Genomic DNA, 10672 nt, shown 5'->3' with positions numbered 1-10672 from the left:
TGAATTGTGCCATCAGGGCATAAATGAAGAGCCTAAAGAAAAATAAATTATATTTATAAATCAGTGTAAATGATACATGTAGATATAACATTACACATTTCATAAACCCTTTATACTAACTCCCCTCCTTTTATCCCTCTACAACAAATCTCCTTGTCAAGAACTGCTTGTCTATAAACTCACAATGCATTGTGTTGTTGTGATCTTGTAATTGAGTATTCTTAATTGAAAAATGCAAAAAAAATAAAATAAATAAATAAATGTACCAAGAGGTACATAAGGGTTAAGCAAGAAAAAGACAAATTAACACATGCAGTCTGGTCCACACCCAGAAAAAAAAAAAAATGTTCAGGCATTGAAATCCACCATAACATCACACACACAATCCAAACTGTATGTAGAAACATGCCTGTTAAGGAATTTGTGGACACAGTCCTTGGAGTTCTTTCCTCCAATTCTTGAAATCTGTAGCATCTGTTGGAATAAATCTATGATAAAGCTGACTGGTACTCCCCAGAGGAACCTAACACTGTATGAGTGCACTGAATTGTATTATGCTATACTTCCAGAAATGTAAAACCTACCAGGGTATCAAAGGCTTGTGCATCACAGAGGCGTTGCTCTTCTCTCTGAATTGCAGAATATGGCAAATTTTATCTTCAGTCATTTTTAAAACACATTATTCGTTTTGAAACTACATAATGCATGATTATAGTGTATAACGTTTTATGATGGACACGAATACAGTCGCATTGTGCTGTCAAAGAAACAGATCAAACTAACTGTTACACGTTATATGATTATATTGTATATTTTCTAGGGATGGCTGACGCGAAACAGACGTTCCGAAGCTTTGCGAGATCCCGAAGCGCAGATGTTTCGAAACACTGATCCGAAGCGTGATTCAAAACACCCATGTCACGTGACTAATGAAGCCTCGAAGTGTTTCACAAGTGTTTTGACAGGTGGCGTGGTCCGCCGAATCAGCATTTGATTGACACGGTCGGGTACAGACCACACAATCACACATCTGTATAAAAGTGAAGTCAACGCATCTTGACCTCGTGGGTTTTTGTGAGAGTTTGATTTTGAGATAGCGGATATTTGGTGATATAGTGACATTTTTAGTGCGATTTGTTTAGTTATATTTAGGCTTACATTTAAATTTACACACTGACTGATAGGCTAGAGACAGACAGAGTATACATATAGTGACACATTAATAGATGCATAGATAGAAATATATATAGACAGATTAATAGATTAATAAAGATAGATACAGATAGATAGATACAGATAGAAAGATTAAAATAGATAGATAGATCAATAAAAAATGGAGGCTCCTCAGAAGAGATGCCGTACATCTGTGGTGTGGGAGCATTTCCAATTGGAAACCCCAAATAAAGTGAGATGTATATATTGTGATCAGCAGCTAGTCTACTGCAACAAAACATCATCCATGACGCGCCATTTGAGGAGCACTCATCCTGCCATTTTCAGGGTGTAGACGATGGTAGCATTCCCCCTGTACCTAGGCCTGCTACTGACACTGCTGGGCCATCTAAGCAAGGTATGCATTGTTTGAAATATAATTATAATTGAAATATAATAACAAACTGTTGGGACACTGTTTAGAAAGTCCATAGCCCTGTGTCAATCTAAGCCCTACAACCTAATGTCCCAATCACAACTTCCAATCATGTTAAAAACAGCTTCAATGTGAATATAATATGTTGTCAATATAATATACTATTGTGTGAATATACATTTTATAGGTCTACATATGAGCACCCAATCTACAGCCAGTGAAGACATCATTTTGGTTTTTCTAATTGTTGTAGTTCTACATTCCATTTGATTTTTCTCTGCACACTGAGCATAAACGTTCATAACATAACTTTGTTTATGAAGGTTTCCAAATAGTGAACCAGTAGGCTACAGTTTCAGTCTTTGTTATGCATGTATGCTATAATATATCTGATTCATATGCTGTAAGTATATACTTTTTCATACTATTGCTGCTGTTTTCATCATCAGGCCCATCATCATCATCACCATCAACATCAACACCAGTAGAAACACAGGACAGTTTATGGGAACTTTTTGATAACCGTATCCATGAAACCCAGATGATACACAATGACAGCTGATGCCACAGTGGAAGTGAAAAAATACCTCCATGATGCGTTTTTGAACAGAACTCATGATCCCCTAATTTACTGGAAAGAGAGAGCAGTAATCTTTCCTCATTTGTATGTCCTTGCTAAAAAAATATCTTTGCATGCCAGCAACAAGTGTCCCTTGTGAGAGGATGTTATCAAAGGCTGAAGAAATTATCTGTAAAAAAAGAAGTAGGCTAAGTCCTTCCACAGCAGAGAAATGAATATTTTTTGAATAAAAATCTCTCTAAAAAAAGTGAAACATTGTGGCTTGATTTCTTTTATTAATATTCATTCTTCATGACCAAAATAACATTATGCACAGTGAGAAGCCTACAGGTTATAAGCTTCACATATTAGAAAAATACAATAATAATAAAAACAACACATTTTTAATGGCTCGTTGTCAAGGTTGTTTCAGATCAACACCTGCAAGTGACCACTAGGTGTCACCGTTGAGACGGGTGTCGGATTGATTTGAAGCCTCTACACAATATGGCACATTTGCTTCAACTGTTTCATTGCTTCACGAAGCCTCGATCTGCCCACCACTAATATTTTGGAAGGGAACACAGTCGTGTTGTTAATCACTGAAAAATGCAATGCTAATTGTAACTTAGCCACAGAAGGTTTAGTTAAGACAACAAAGCTAATTAAAACAGCTAACACTATAAATACATAAAATTTACTAAGCGGACCGAACTTACCTTCAACGGAGTAAAAAACGATGATTTTGGATCGCTTTGATTTGAAGGAACCAGAACAGAGCCGAGCAGCCACTAGCTTCAGCAGTACGCGCCGAATGATTGTTGCCTCAGCCAATCAGAGTGGCGTTTACTGGTTGGGTTATGATGACATGCTGCCTATCAAACACAAGTTCCACCATTTGAAAAGTTAGAATGCTTCATTCTCTATGTAATTACATTTGGTTCAATAAAAATGAACATAACTTTATGGAACTGAACGTAACTTTTTCAGAAACCATCAAAAATATGCCATTACAAAAGAAGAAAAACACAATGAAAATGAAAAAATGAACTCAGTCGCACAAATTTAACAGGCTCTTCAAATATGCTTCATTTTTTGTTAATGTTTTTTCAAAGATTTCGTTTTCGCTAATCGTGGGATTCTGAATGCATTGCCACAGATTTCGCTTACGTTTTCGCAGTTTTTCGTTTGGTGTTTTGACACAAACTTCACGTGGGGGCGGGCTTAACAGTGATCTACTCTGATTGGATAGTGAGCTTTTGATGGACAGGTGCTCTCTGGCCGGGAAGTACAGACGTCACTCGGTGGCGCGCATATTGGAAAGCTCTCGTGGTGGTGTGGGCTGTAAGATGGTGTGTGACGTCACCGCGCTACAGTCTGCAGCGAGGAGTACTTGTCGGGAGATGGAGGAAGTACACTATTTACAATCCCGTTCAGTGTATTTGATTACATAAATACTTCATATTTGTCTCTCGATAACGTAAAGATGAAATCTTCTGCAGACAAAAGAACAGAAAAGGAAATGTCTCGCGCTTTACGTGTGTCCGAGAATGTGAGCTTCCCCCACTTGTATTACTAAATATGTAAATAATATTTGACCTTCGATGGTCTCAGTCTGTAAAGATGAGCTCTCAGGAGAGACACGGAGCAGCATCCTCTTCCTCCTCCACTTGTCCTTCAAGGCAGCTTGAAGTAAGCTTGTGTTACTAAAGTAACCAATAACATAGATACAAGTTTTATTCATGTTACAGTGTGCAGCAGTTCGTTGCGGGTTATTATTGTCATTCAGTAACACAGAAGCTTACTTTAAGCTGCCTTGAAGGACAAGAGCTCATCTTTACAGACAAGAGACGATCGAAGGCCAATATTATTTACATATTTAGTCATACAAATCACCGCGAAAGCTTTCCAATATGCGCGCCACTGAGTGACGTCTGTACTTCCCGGCCAGAGAGCACCTGTCCATCAAAAAAGCTCACTATCCAATCAGAGTAGATCACTGTTAAGCCGCCCCCCACGAGAGGTTTGTTGTCAAACACACAAAAACGAAAAAATGCGAAACTGTAAGCGAAATTCTGTGGCAATGCAATTCAGAATCCACACGATTAGCGAAAACCGAATCTTTGAAAACAATTTAACAAAAGCGCAATTAAGCATATTTGAAGAGGCCTGTTAAATTTTTTTGCAGTTTATTTATTATTTTCTGAAAAAGTTACGTTAAGTTCCATACCGTTTCGTCAATTTTATTGAACCAAATGTAAATTCAATACCTTCTCCTAACCCTACAGTGTGGTCTTTGCCCTTTAATAACATGATTTAACAACAATCGAGAGACGATATGAGACAAACCGGAAAAGCGGTCACCATACATTTACAATAAGCAAGTAAATAAGAGAAAGAAAAAAAAACACAGTAAAATGTAAAACCTAGTACTCAATAAAATAAATTAATCAATACCAAACATAAATGTTTCCTCACAACTAACCTAGAGTGACTATCAAGAAAGTATGTTGGATAACCACAATGTTGGATATTTGTCTTAAAAAACAAAAATAAAATTTAATATTAACATTAAGTTAATAATGTCATTATCCTGCACATGTATTAACCCGTCCAAAAACGATTAGGCTTGGCCGACGTTCAAATGTTTAACTCCATATCGACGGTCCCAAATGGGGGTCTTGGTTAGACGGCCCAAAATAGCGGACCTAGGTTTTTCACGTGTAGACGTTGCAGAATTGGTCTTGGACCGACGGACGCCATGTAGGAAGAATCTGCACGTCCGTTCAGGACATCTAATGTTTATTGGGATCAGTCCCCAACCAAAACAGACACACATGGTCAGGGAATATTATGGCAAAACCGTTTAACAATCACGTTCGCCAATCGGCCAAAGCAAACTAGTTGGTACACACCTCCACCTATCCAACACACGATGGGTAACTCACCAAGCACATTACTCCTTGATGTGTTCCTATCACGAGACCCCTAGGACGGTACGAGGTTGAGAAGTAGAAGGCAAAACAGGGCACGTAAAATTTCAAAGTAAAAGTGCATATCAACCAGGCTATTAATAAGACAAGTTTCAGTCAAATGATTCATGGTTATAGCAGAATCCAGTGTTAAAGTAGAGCGCAAACAATTATAATTGGAAAATTACAATTATTGATCCATATCTGCGGTTCACTTCAGCGTATTCATTCCCGGGCTAACGACACACTGTTTTACGGAATCACATCCATTATGTTTCTGACGCAAATGAAGCTATAATATACAAAGCCAACCCAATCTACGAAATAGTCAGAGTATAGTTTAAATGTCCTTTGAAATAATGCGCACTTGTATTTGTATGCTGGTAAATTTTTTAAGTAGCTCATTAATTATGAAACATACATTTACAATTAATCAATTAGCAGGAAGCTTTTTAGCAAAGCTCCGGCCTTACAAATTGAACGGGCCAACTAGACGCAATCAAAACCACACAAGAGCAATAAATTTTCAAATGACAAGCCTCAGTTTAGCCCCATTGACCGTAGGCCTACACATAAGCCAAGGGTAATATATATTTGATATATATAATAAACACACATCAAGATCACACACATACATATACACAGTGGCTGAATTTGTAACCATCTGCCCAGGGGATGGCTGGGGGTCAATTTATTGCGAGGGGGGATTTGGTGTTGGTCCCAGTAGCTAATTTTACACAGTAAAATACAAAATTTTTCTAAAAATGTTTTTTAAGTAATTAAAAATTTTGCCTTAGAGAAACAAACTTATTATTTTAAGCTTTTTTCTGAAATGGAGGAATTTGGGTCAATACTGCCTAATAAAACAAGATTTTGACTGAATGTTTTTTTGTGGACTGGCCCCCATTGGCTGGTTTTGGATAGTCATGGATAAATAAAGATGATAATAAAACTGCCCGTGGATGGCAGCCCAAAAGCCCTGTTGTTAATAAAGGATTTATTGAATCATTCAAATCAAACGATTCACTCAAAATGGTTGATTCAATTAGAAACCGAAAACAGGACATGGAGAATTGAATCACTGGATCACACGATTCGGTCAAAAACAGATTCATTTCAAGAATAAAACACCGCGTTGCGCTATAATGAGATGGATAAATTATTAATCCTATGTATTGTGCGATATTCAGAACACGTACATTGGCTTGTGCGAATGAATATAAAAACACAAAATCTCATAAATAGGTATTTTTTTCTTTCATTGCTCTGACTTAATAAGGGCATTCTAACTGCATTCTATCTAATGGGCTTCATCACGGCAGTGAATTGATTCTGGGCTCTTAAGCTGTGTTTTTTGTGTGTGTTTTTTTTGCAAATCTAACTCTAGGGTCTCTCCGTCCCTCACAAGTACACATTACAGCACAATTGCCTTATGTTCAGGGGAAGCTCTTTAAATTCTAATCAAGGAAAAATCATACCTTCAGGTTTCCTTCTTTTTAAAGAACGTCAAAAGTTGCGGCTTGAACCATTTGCCTGAAAAACTGACTGAAACTTGCTTCAGCTGTGCGCAGCCTTGTGACAGTACCGAGTTCTAAATTGGTCATAGCCGTTGTTGTTTAGTTGGTGAATTATCATAAGTAGGGACTTGTAACATTTTTTTAATTTGCCCCGATAAATTTTACAATAGGCTAATACAGAACATTATTAATGCAAAGGGGTATGGTTGGGGGGAGGCTTTTGTCATTTTTTTCCACCAGGGGGATGCCACTTTCACCCAAAATCCCGCCGCATGTTCGAGCACATGCAGATATATAGGCCTAATATTACACACACATACAAAGAAAACCATTTGATAGGAAAAGAAGAAATAGAAGATAGAAAGCTATAGTGGTTTTTTTTTTTTTTAAAGAAAAACAAGCAGGTTAATAAACGAATAGAGAGTGCAAAGTCGAGTCAAATGGTTTTAGTTAAATGTAAACATGTAAAACACATATGTCCAGAACTTTTTATACCAGTTTACATTGTGTGGCATTAATGGGTACGGATCGTGGTATCAGATGTGGATGGGTGGGGCGGTATATTTTCCTGACCGTCATCAAACCCAAAGTCACATTAGCCCTTGAGTGTTGTCATCATTCTGAACTCCTGATATGGAATCTGAGTCTTTTGGAAATGACCAAGCCATTATATAGACAATTCAATGACCCAATTATTAAGACAGACACGATTGAAATGTATTTCCTGCAAGATGCAATCAGAAAATCTTGAACGAATTTAGATTCAATAAAAAGCTATCTTCTTTATTAACACAATGAGCTTACCGCACAACGAGTGGCGATTATTAGCTACGTAAGTATCTATAAAAGTAGGCCCTAGTCATTTCATTTTGTCATTTACATATTTTTCTATATTACAAAATGTTATATAAAATATTAGTAATACTCATTTCAGTATACAGTTGTAATTACTACTATGATAACTGGGCATGTACCAACCGTCTGATCAGCACATTAAACTGCGGTAATGTAAGGCCTACATCTAAGTTCCATACTGATTTAATTGCGTAACAGCCTATTGTCATATTACATTTATTCCAATTTTAACATTAACATTTAAGAATTGTAACATTAAGGATGAACATACATATTTAGGCCCTAATATGAAATTCTTTATAAATTGGTTAAAAAAAATCAGTTGCCCCTAATGCGGACAAAGTTAATTTCTGCACACTCTGATTAGAAATCATCTCTGGTTTATCTTCCTTGTTGCAGGTATGAAAGTAAATTCATGAGATAAATGAAGTATTTTCACAGGGTATTTCCAGCAAGAGTTAGTGCTAATAAATGAATATTTAATGTTTGTGTTGCTTGGTTTTATGTTTATAAGGAATAGATATTTTTTTTTGTGTGTTTGTTTTTGTGTTTTTTAGGTAAATATTTTTGTTTTTTTTTTTTTTTTTTTTTGTGTGTGTGTGTGTGTGTGTGGTGTTGTGAGTGATTGTTGTGTATATTTATATAGAAAAACAAAAAACAAAAATAAAATGAAAATCCTGTACGTGTACTGCATTGGGCTAACTGAGGCTTGTCATTTGAACTTTATTGCTCTTGTGTTGGTTTTGATTGCTTCTATTGTCGGTCGTCATTTTGTAAGATCGCCCTTTGCATAAAGCTTACTGTTAAATGATTAATGGTAAATTAATTTAATCATTACATGATCTACTTAAAAATTACCAGCATACCAATACAGTGCTCATTGTTAGTTTCAAAGGACATTTAAACTATATCTGAATATTTTCTTAATATTGTGGTTTGTTGTATATTTGTATTCTTTCATTTGTGCATTAACTATGGATGTGATCCCTAAAAAAGTGTGTTTCTTTAGCCCGCGGATGAATACGCTGAAGTGACCGGCATATTGGATTACAATATTGTAATGTTCCAAATATAATTGTTTGCGCTCTACTTTAACACTGCTGTTCTGCTATAAAGACCATAAATATTTGACTGAAACTTGTCTATTAATATCTGTTGCATGAACTTTTTACTTTGAAATGTTTTAACTGTTGCCCCTTCTACTTCTCAACCTCGTACTGTCTATTGTAATCGTGATAGCGAAACAGCAAAGGATTAATTGTTCGCTTTGTGAGTTTTTAACCCCATCGGTGTGTTGGAGTAAGTGGCGTGGTACCACAGTTTGCTTTGCCGATTTGCGAACAAAAAACCAACGTGGATTGTTAAACGGTTTGCCATAATTACCCGACCACACAGGAACCAACAACCGAATACAGGGACAAATTTAAAATATATAAATACAGGAAAGAGCTCTGACATCACTTAGTTTCAGTTAGGAAGACTCAGGAGGAGAAAAGAAAAGTGAAACTAACTTGTCATCAACACCAATATTGACTCCTTGAAACGATCAAAACCAAAAACACAAGGGAATACTGAATCGTTCAAATGAACCTGTGGGGGTGGACACATCTGATATACTCACAGGTAAGTGATTAGAAATAAATAAGAAGAGATTGTCCTTCCCCCCGAACAGGTTTCTAAATGGATCTGGTCTGGTTTAGTAGGGGGTTTATGTGCAGGGGCCTGAAAACTAGGCTGAACAGCAGGGCAGTTTTAAGCGTTTTCCAATCAACCCTCGGCTGCTCATAAGTTGATTACTTGCACTGAAAAAAGGATAACTTCAAGAATTATATTCAAAAATGTTTAGTTTCATTTGATTTTGGGTTGTTAACGAAAAAAAAAAAAAAGGTTTTTTTTTTTTGTGTTGTGTGTAGGGTGGAGTGATGTGTGGGTATGGTGTCATTGTCAACCATGACATGAAAGGACATGGGAACGAGGATGTCAAAAGAACCGCAGAACACCAACGAAACCAACAAACCTGCCCGGATGAAAACACTCAAACTTTACAAACAGTAAAAAACAAGGAGGGATTGACTCTTGACCAGATATCTATTTTTTTGTTTCTTAGGTGAAGATGGTATGCAAAAATTTTGTATTAAAAAGGCTAACATATTAACAGAGGGCAGTGAGAGTGAGATTAATATTAAACTTGGCACTTTGTATTCTCTTTAATCTAACAACAGCAGAGTGGTCTAGTTCAGGATTGTTCAGTGATTCATTGTTGTTTCAAAATTGAATGATTGTGTTTTTCCTTCACTTTCACTTTAACAGGAGATTTAAAACACTTAAGTAAACTATTGATTTTTGTTGATTTCCAAAGTTGTTTTTCAAAGTCCAAAAAATGGAAAAAAAAAAAAAAAAAAAAAAAAAAAATAGTTATACTGTAAAAATGGGAAAAAAGGGGCTGTTTTTAAGGGGCTTGACAGAGTAAAGCCCAAACAATGGAATGAAAATCTTCACCTTCACTATCACTTACATGAGATAAACACTTTAATGAAAAAATTTGAGGGGGGGGGGGACTAATTTGTTTCAAGACAAAATAAAAAAAAAAACAACTTATACTGTAAAAAAAGGCATTTTTAAGGCTGAAGAATTTAAAGAACAATGGCAGAAATCTTCACCAACATCAACAGAGAAGCGAAAAACTTGGGGGGACTTTTGATGACCATAACCAATATTTAATATTGCAAAAACCAGAGAGGTTTATGAATGAACTTGACTTTTCTTCAAATATATAAATATGAACAGCAGATTAGAAACATACTTTCAACTTAAATCATTATTATGGTTTCGTGTATTTAAAATTTATTTGGTAAGTTTTCATGTACATGAAAGCTTCAAACGACTTAGGTTTCTGATCAAGCCTTTTTCGGGTTTCATTTTGCACTTTAATTGGGGACCAAGCTGAATGGACAAGTACCCATGAATTTTTCATATCATATTCAAAGTTTCTCCAAAGTCGCCATTCTTTGTCTCTAGACCACTCTTTACATTCAAACCCAGTGTAACGAGGAGTCAGAGACATTCGGATCCATGTGCAATGTTTATTATGAACTCGTAGTGACAAAAACAGGCAGGGTTCAGGACAACAGCGTCCGATTATTTCAGAGAGACAGTTCAATATCACAAGGTCGTTACCAGG

General features: G+C 36.3%; 1 long non-coding RNA gene across 1 annotated transcript; it reads right to left on the bottom strand.

The window, feature by feature from the left end:
* Positions 1–2426: 2426 nt before the first annotated feature.
* LOC122145258 lies at positions 2427–3118 on the bottom strand. The gene is made up of 2 exons (XR_006160204.1): positions 2867–3118; positions 2427–2710 (listed from the first exon to the last, which is right to left on the bottom strand). It is a non-coding gene; the product is annotated as an uncharacterized LOC122145258 (long non-coding RNA).
* Positions 3119–10672: the final 7554 nt, after the last annotated feature.

Source organism: Cyprinus carpio, chromosome A6 (assembly GCF_018340385.1).
Source record: "Cyprinus carpio isolate SPL01 chromosome A6, ASM1834038v1, whole genome shotgun sequence".
Classification (NCBI taxonomy): Eukaryota; Metazoa; Chordata; class Actinopteri; order Cypriniformes; family Cyprinidae; genus Cyprinus; species Cyprinus carpio.
This window is presented reverse-complemented; position numbering and strand designations above follow the sequence as displayed.